At 32.7% G+C, this 9,561-nt stretch overlaps 1 non-coding gene across 1 annotated transcript; it reads left to right on the top strand.

The window, feature by feature from the left end:
* Positions 1-7,873: 7,873 nt before the first annotated feature.
* On the top strand, positions 7,874-7,968 carry LOC124891034. Its single transcript, XR_007049495.1, has one exon. It is a non-coding gene; the product is annotated as a small nucleolar RNA R30/Z108 (small nucleolar RNA).
* Positions 7,969-9,561: the final 1,593 nt, after the last annotated feature.

The raw sequence follows: 9,561 nt of genomic DNA, 5'->3' as shown, positions 1-9,561 counted from the left end.
AAATATTTTTTGGAATAATTTTTTTAACATAAAGATGATTTGGGTCGTTACAACAATATTTGTCCTATTCTAAAAATGACTAAGAAATGTGTATTTAATATTTTAAAATACCTAGAAGAGTCTACCAATTTGTACTAGGAAAGAAAAGCTTTCTCTAAGTTTCTAAAACCTAGTGGCGTGAGGCAGTGTCCCCACCCTGTCCCTCACACCACAACCTGTGTTTCTTATCTTAGTTAGCCTTGTTCAGGGTGTAAGACATTAAAGGAAGGCGATATATCACCCCTCTTCACACTTGACTTTGCCTGACGACCTTTGGAGCATTGCTTGGTGATGTTTCTCTCTTTTTGGTGCATACTTAGTCAAATTCTTAGTTATTTCACCTACAATGCACAAAACACACTACATAAGTTCCAAAAATATGAAAACAAGCATAAAACAAGTGTATTTATCTAGATTATCTTGAAAATAAGATAGAAATATGGAAAAGTATGATTAAAATGAGTGTAAATAAATAATACATTAGTTATTGCTACTCAGTGTACTTTTATGACTATGTACATTGATACTATTTTCTTGTATTTATGGTTTTTATGCTATGTATTTTCTTCTTATTTTGAGTTGTCAATGGATGCAAGGGATTGTAGCCATATTTTATTTGTTTTTCTACCCTGTTGGTCAAGATATTATATATATATTATAGGCTTGATCTTTGCATAGAGGCATTCAATTGCTAGGTTTAATAATCCTGATGTGAGGTTTCTTGTTGTCGAATTTGATTGAATTTTTTTAAATTATTTGAGATTCATAATTATAGCATTTACGGCGGATGAGTATAAGTCCAACAAAAATTATGAGGAATTTGAAGACATATCTCTTATTGATTTACCTCTACACAGAAAATAACACTTAGCTTAAAGGTGTAGAAGTAGTCAATGACACAAGGGTCCCAATATCTTAATAGAAAGTATAGTGTATATCACAAAATTTAATATTCGATCGTGTACACAAAATAAAGAAAGTGAAGCTTGATTATTTCATGATGGATCATTCAATAATGAGAAAACAATTATATCAAGTAACAAACATTATATCCGATTATAAAATATGATAAATTGATCAACTTATCGAACTTTTGTAACCATTTATCAAAACTTCTTTAGATATGTGACAATTCTAAAACTTTTAATTATTATAAAAATACATTATTTTAAATAAATTTAATTTTTGTAAGAGTCAATATTTGTATAATTTTTTCATGAATATTAGCTAAACATCCTTTGTAAGCTAAGTAAGGTCACTCATGATTGCGAGAAGTGTATACAAGTTGCCTAGTTATATTATGATTGACAAATACTTAGGTGAAAAACTAGGAAATTTTCAAGACCAAATTCTTTGTTATAAAAGTATCTGTAACAACTTTCAGGCAATAGTATACCAAACCTTTCATGGAAAATATTGAATTTGGACAAGCCGTTGAGGAAGCTACAGATTTTGCTTTTTAGTGTCATATAATTTAATGAGGAGGGAAGGGCAGGGGTTGAGGAGGGGAGGGTAGGGGTGGGTGTGGGGTATAGGTTGAGTACTAGGGCTGGGGCAGTGAGGGGTATTAGAGGTAGGAGAGAGGTGAGATAAGATAGGTTGAGGGTAGGGTCTTGGAATATTGGGATCCTTCAGGGAAAGTCCGTAGAGTTGGTTAAGATTCTAAAGAAGAGGAAGATTAATATTGCTTGTGTTTAGGAGACTAGGAGGGTAGGTTCTAAGGCTAGGGATGTGGATGGGTACAAGCTGTGGTACTCAGAGAGTGAGAAACATTAAAATAGTATGGGCATCTTAGTTGATGAGGAGCTTAGAGGACAGGTGGTGGAGGTTAAAAGGGTCAGTGATAGGATGATGACTATTAAGTTGGTTATTGGGGGTTTTACACTAAATGTGTGTAGTGTTTATGTGTCGCAGGTAGGCTTGGAAGAGGAGGTGAAAGCAAAATTTTAGGAGGATTTGGATGAGGTGGTGAGAAGTGTGCCTAGCTCAAAGAAGATTATCATAGCAGGGGACTTCAATGGGCACATTGGGGTCGTAATGAGAGGCTATGACAATGTGCATGGAGGTTTTGGTTTAGGTGATAGGAATGGTGAGGGGGTTGCTTTGTTGGATTTTGTGAGGGCCTTTGGGTTGGTGGTAGTGAATTCGAGCTTTCCAAAGAAGAAGGATCACATGATTACCTTTTGAAGCGTGATAGCCAAATCTTAAATTGAGGAGGGTCATGTCCATTTTGGAGAATCAGTTTGGATTTATGCCTGGTCGCTTGATGACAGAGGCAATCCACCTAGTAAGGAGATTAGTGGAGTAGTATAGAGAAAGAAAGAGGGATTTACACATGGTGTTGATCGACATGAAAAAGGCGTATGATAAAGTCCCAATGGAGGTCCTTTGGAGATGATTTGAGATAAAAGGGGTTCCAGTGGAGTACATCAGAGCTATTAAGGGCATGTACGATAGAGAAAAGACCCAAATAAGGATGGTGGGAGGAGACTCAGAGCATTTTTTGGTCGATACAGGGTTGCATCAGGGATCAACTCTTAGTCCATTCCTTTTTGCATTGGTAATGGATGTATTGACGTGGAGTATTCAAGGCGAGTTGCCTTGGTGTATGTTATTTGCAGATGATGTAGAGCTGATTGATAAGATGGGGGGTGAATGATGAATCGGAGGTTTGGAGGCAAACCCTTGAGTCTAAGGGGTTTAGGTTAAGTAGGTCCAAGATGGAGTATTTGGAATGCAAGTTTAGTGACTCAAGGTAGGAGGATGAAGTGGTGGTAAGGTTGGACTCCCACGATGTTTTTAAGAGGGATAGTTTTAAGTATCATAGGTCTATAATCCAGGGGAATGGTGAGATTGTTGAGGATGTTTCTAAACGTATTGGAGCAGGTTGGATAAAATGGAGGCTCAGCCCGAGAGTGTTGTGCGATAAGAAGATACCCCTTAAGCTTAAAGGCAAATTCTATAGAGTGGCAGTTCGTTCGGCCATGTTGTATGGAGCGAAGTGTTGGCCAGTTAAGCACATTCACATCCAAAAATTGAAGGTTGTAGAAATGAGAATGTTGCGTTGGATGTGTGGGCTTACTGGAGGGGACAGAGTTAGGAATGAGATTATCTGGGAGAAGGTAGGAGTGGCTTTGGTAGAGGACAAGATGCGGGAAGGAAAGCTGAGATGTTTTGGGCATGTGATGAGGAGGGGACGTGGATGCCCCAGTTAGTAGGTGTGAGAGGCTAGCGTTGGATTATTTTAGGAGGAGTAGAGGTAGACCGAAGTAATACTAAATGGAGGTGATTAGACATAACATGGAGCAGCTTCAGCCTATTGAGGACATGGCCCTAGATAGGAAGGTGTGGAGGTCGAGGATAAGGGTAGAAGGCTAGTGTTAGTGTGTGGGTTGTATCAAGTAGTCAGGAGAGTTCTTGTGTAGCCGGGTTAGTAATCATAGGACAGTGTACATAGGTGTCTTTGGTATGTGAGTGTATGTTACTACTAGGTGGGTGTCCTATTTCTTATTTATTAGTTCTTATTTTTCTTATTTCGTGTTGCTCTTATTTCCCGTATTTCATATGTCTCTGATTTTTATTTTATTATTTCTTATTCTTTATTTCGGTTATGTAATCCATCCCCTTGTTTACTATCATTTATCTTGAGTCGAGGGTCTATCGGAAACAACCTCTCTACTTCTTCGGAGGTAGCGGTATGGACTGCGTCCATCTTACCCTCCCCAGACCCCACACTGTGGGAATACACTGGGTTTGTTGTTGTTGTTGTTGTGTCATATAATTTAAAAAATCTTTAAAAAGTGTTTGAACATAATATTAGCATATTAGCTTTTCTAAATTAAAAATTATTTGATACGAATTTATATCATTGAATTTAATATGTTAGATATTCATGTACAAATCTAAAGAGAAATTTTCATTTATAAATAAAAAAGTAAAAGGTTTACAACAAATATAGTTGGGTAAACTACATAAATGGTCATCTTTTTGAGTGGTTTGTTTTTTTGTCCCTCATAAGAAAAGTCCTACAAATATAGACTTCCTTCTTTTTTATGTGTAGAACAAATATATATTTGCCCCTTTATACCTCAAATATTTTTAAATAACTCTCTATGCTCATTTGTCTTTCAACTTCTACTTTTTTCTCTTTTTTATTTTTTTGTGATTTTTATTTTTTGTTTCCTTTGTTTTAAAAAAATATTTTCCCAACCTTCAATTCTTTTTCCTTTTCTTCTCTCAACTTCTATTTTTTTTTATATTTTTCTCTTTTTGATTTTTTTCTCTTTTTTTTTTTAATTTTTTTCAATCTTTATTTTTTGTTTTGTCTCTTTTTCTTTACTTTTTTTTCTCAGCCTTTATTTCTTTTCCTTTTCTCCTCTCAACTTCTATTTTTTTTCTTATTTTTCTCTTTGATTTTTATGTTTTCTTTTTAAAAAAAAATATTATCAACCTTTATTTTTCTTTTATTCTTTTCTTGTTTTTTTCTTTTTTCCCAACCCCTATTTTTATTTTCTTTTTTTCCTTCTTCTTCCAAACAACAAGTTACGTCTCATGGGTAAGAGTTGACACTACCACATTGTGCTTTGATATATTAGATGTTCTATAACTCTTGCCTTAGAGGCAAGACTTAGACTGCCAAAGGAACAAGTTATTCCCCACGGACAAGAGTTGACACTACCACATTGTATCTTGATTTATGAGATATTTTACAACTCTTGTCTTAGAGGCAAGACGTAGCCCAAGGACTTTTAAACAATAAGTTACACCCCATGGGTAAGAGTTGACATTATCACATTGTATTTTGATTTATGAGATGTTCTATACTCTTGCCTAAGAGGCAAGACTTAGCCTAAAAACTTTCAAACAACAAGTTATACCCCAAGGACAAAAGTTGGCACTACCGCATTGTGTCTTGATTTATTTCCTTATAGGCAAGATTTAACCCAAAGAATTTCAAATTATAAGAAGTTATGCCCCTTGGGCAAGAGTTGACACAACCATATTGTGGCTAGATTTAAGAGATGTTCAATAACTCTTGCCTTAGAGGCAAGACCTAATCCAAGGACTTTCAAACAAAAAACTACTCCCATGGGCAAAAGTTGGCGCTACCGCATAATGTTTTGATTTATGAGTTGTTCCATAACTCTTTCCTTAGAGGCAAGACTTAGTCCAAAGACTTTCAAACAATAAATTACACCCCATAGACAAGATTTAACACTACCATATTGTGTCTTGATTTATGAGATGTTCCATAGCTCATGCCTTAGAGGCACAATGTAACCCAACGACTTTCAAACAAGAAGTTATGCCACATAGGTAAGAGTTGACACTACGATATTGTGTTTAGATTTATGAGATGCTCTATAAGTCTTGCCTCTAAGGAAAGACTTAGTTCAAGGACTTTAAAAAAAAACTTGATTTATGAGATGTTCTAAAACTCTTGTCTCAAAGGCAAGACTTAGCCCAAGGACTTTCAAACAGAATGTTACGCCCCCTGAGCAATAGTTGACACTACCACATTGTGTCTTAATTTATAAGATATTCTATAACTCTTGCCATAGAGACAAGATTTATCCTAAAGGACTTCAAACAACAACTCATGCCCTTAAATTTACTTCGATGTCAAATAAAAAAGATCCTCTTTGTGGATTATCCAATCTATGTTCATTAGAAAAAATAGTAAAATTGAGAAAAAAAAAAAGAAGGACAAAAAAGAAAAAGAAAAAAAAGATTGAGAAAAAAAAAAAGAAAAAAAAAGAAAGAAAAAAATAAAAGTTAAGAAAAAAAAGATTTAAAATTAAAATAAAAAATAAAAATAAAGTTTGATAAAAGATGAAGAAGAAAGAACGAGAAAAGAAAAATTAAATTAAATTAAATTAAAGGTTGAGACAAATGAATTTTTTTTTAAAAAAGATATAAATGAAAAATAAATAATATTTGAGAAAGAAAAAAGTGAAGAAAAAATAAAAAATAAAAGAAAATAAAGTTTGAGAAATGAACTAAAAAGGAAAAAAACGAGAGAGAAAAGAAAAAAGATCAAGAATTTTATTATTTTTCTTAAAATAGAAGTTGAGAGATAAATGAGCATGAAAAATATCAAAATTCTTGAGATGTAGAGAGCAAAAAAGTACTTGTCCAATACATAAAAAGGAAGAAAGACAAATCTTTAAAGACTTTTTATATAGAGGACAAAATAGCAAAGTCACCTACTATGGAGGTCATTTCATCTAATTTCCTAAATGTAGCCAAGTTTTTGTATATTACTTAAAATTGTCATTAGACGATTTTCTTCCTTTTTCTTTTATTTTTCAGCGGCAATTTAAAAAAAAAGTTGTTTTCTCTTGTTGCATACCTTTTTTATTTTCTTCTAAAAGACTTTTTGTGTGCAATTTTTTTTCATGTATCAATATTGTATAAATGATGTATAAACATGTATATATAATCTACAAATAGTTGTGTACTATAATATAGTGTATCGATATTGTATAAGTAATTCTGTAGTGTATATGTAATCTCTCAATATTGTATAAATAGTATATAAACATGTAACAATATTGTAAAAATGGTGTATAAACATGTATATATGATGCATAAATAGTTATGTAGTGTATATGTAATATATCGAAATTATATAAATGTGTATTGATATTGTTGAAATAGTTATGTAATGTATTGAGATTATATAATAGTGCATAAATGTGTATCAATACTGTATAAATAGTATATATACGTGAATCAATGTTGTATAAATAGGTGGTTATCTATCGACATTGTATAAATGGTGTATATTGTGTATCGATATTATATACATAATTATGTAATGTATCAATATCGATATTTATTTGACTATCATGCCTCCACATATTAACAAATAAATGTATAAACCAAAAAACAAGAAAACAACATAAATATTCAATTTTTCAACAAAAGAAGTGAAACAATTAGAAAAGAAAAAAGTTATAAAACAAGAGCAACAAAAAATTTTAAACAACGAAAGGGTTTTTAAAAAAAAAAATTAGCACAGAAAAAGGAAAAAAAAAACTTTTTTAAAAAATTAGAAAAAATAAAATGGTCATTTGAGATAGATAAGTGGACTATTTTTTGATTAAGAAATTTAACTCAATAAAATTTTATTTTCTTCGTTCTCTTTTACTTGTCGCTTTTTGAGATGACACATTAAGAAAATAATTATTGATATGACTATTTTACAATACTATCTCTATGGTTTGAAAAATAAGAAATTAATGTAAAAGGTAAAATAAAAAACTTCTTTTGTCTTTTCGTTATATGCCAAAAGTGACAAGTAAATACAAAAATTCAATTAGAAAAATGGTGATAACCAAAAGCGATCGAAGGGAGTATCTAATTTTCCCTTGAAATTACAGTGCAAAAGCATATCTCTCGTGAAAACCTACCCTCTAAAGGAGATTTGGTCAACTAATACTTGTTGGACTCTCAAAGACCAAAGGAAAAATAGGAGTTCCAGCTTCTCCATCTTAAAAAAACTAGAAACCCTAGTTAAACCTCTATATATTAATACTCACCGCTCCCCCCCCCCCCCCCCATCACCACCACCATACACACAGTAAGCAGCAACAAACTCATCTTTCATTTTCTCTCTTTATTGCATTTTCTAATTTATACTTTTAGTTGGTGTAGAAGGAAGAGTGGATATGAGGACTCTATAAAAGACCAAGCTCAACAAACCGGATTGTCAGGGACTTTTGTCTTTGTATGTCGATCTCATTCTCCCTTGATCCATCTTTTCTTTACATCATTAATATATGCTTTTTAAATCTCTTTTTCAGATTTTGTAAAAAAAAATTAGGGAGGTTGAATTTGCGATGAGGATTTTAAGCTCCCTCTTTGAGTAATATTGAGGACACTTGCTGGCAGAATCGTACAAATAAAAACTAGCCACCATGAGCACATCAATTACACTTAGGCGGATTTCTTTAACAATAATCATTGCAATTATAAGTACAAATGAAATGATTATTACACGCATGCAAAATTTACGCAGATAAAAGGGTTAACAAGGACTCTCAGCTATGATCTGTAAGGAATGGACTTAGTTCATATACCAGTATCGGTGTGACACCCATTTCAATAATAGTGTCGATGTGACACCTGATCTGCATAACAATGTTGGTGTGAAACTCTATTTATATATCTTGTCAATACAATCTCAAAACTATATATTTTAATGCATGATAAAGTCAGTAATCACAAGTAATGTCTAAATACTAATCACAAACACTAAACTCACATACAATCACAAAGTCAGGCACATTCGTACTACTATTAATGACTTATGTAGTGTCGAAGGTGTAACACCCTATATTTTTGAGTTAAAATTAGAACTGTCATTCCTACTTGTATAAATACAAACACTAAATATTTCTATGTAAATATAAGTGTCATGATCATTTACCTAGTGTGTAAAGTGCTTTCGATGTGAAGAATGTTCATAGGGAACACTTAGAGTAAAGTTGAGTTAAGAACTTTTGTTATCGACTGAAATGATATTCGATCCTACAAGGGTCAACTTTATACGTATAAAAATTTTAGAATATATTGAGTTTTGGAGATCAATACCCACCAAATGAAAGGTAATTAAGTACTCTTTCCAACGCATCTGATTGCTTTAATCCAATATTCGAGCAAAAAGTTATGAGCATTTTCGTGAGCAAACGAGTGAGGGTCCATGACAAGGGCGTGTCATGCCCTATATGCTCTGTGATAAGAGTATGGCATGCCTTGTATGCTATGTGTTATGGGCGTGGCACACCTATGTTCCCAGAGATGCTAAAACTCATGTTTCTCTTCAGTTTTTCAAGGGCAAACAATTTATTTATATCCTAAATCATCCAAAAACTAATACTAATGTTCTTTTTCCTCATCCCATAACCCAAATACATGATTCCTCTTCTCCCAAACCCTCAAGAACACTAAATAAGGGTTATTTCCTAAATTTCAACTTCCAAGGCTTTAAATTCAAGTTCTTCTCAAATTTCATCCATCAAAAAGGGTTGTTGTACACTGTTTACTTTAAGTATTACTATATTTTTTCAATTTACTTGGCAATTATGTATTCTTTAATGGTTGTTTGAAACTAGGGTTGAGGGGTTTTGTTGTGAAAGCATTATATTAGGTTTTCTTTTATTTTAATGGTTTTCTATGTATAAACAGGTCTTGAAACTTAAATGTGTTATATAAAAGTAACGAAATTGTTAATATGGATTCATAACTCTTTAGAAATTTTACATGATGAAAATATGGCCCTCAACCCCTATCAAAATTTGATGTTTCATGGGAATTATGAATTTTACTTCTTCTTATGAATAATACATGGTAAAAAGGTTTAAATGACTCTCTTAAAACCCTTGGGGCTATGTTTATGACTTTTGAAAGCCCTCAGGAGTTATGGTTATGGATTTTTAAGATGGAAATTGGAGTCAAAATGTTTATGAGAATGATATAGCATATTATGAATGACTTGGAAGTCTTGGTATGATGATA

This window comes from Capsicum annuum, unplaced genomic scaffold, assembly GCF_002878395.1.
Source record: "Capsicum annuum cultivar UCD-10X-F1 unplaced genomic scaffold, UCD10Xv1.1 ctg2917, whole genome shotgun sequence".
In the NCBI taxonomy this organism is placed as follows: Eukaryota; Viridiplantae; Streptophyta; class Magnoliopsida; order Solanales; family Solanaceae; genus Capsicum; species Capsicum annuum.
The sequence above is the reverse complement of the archived record's forward strand: the minus strand, read 5'-3'. Positions and strand labels throughout refer to the sequence as shown.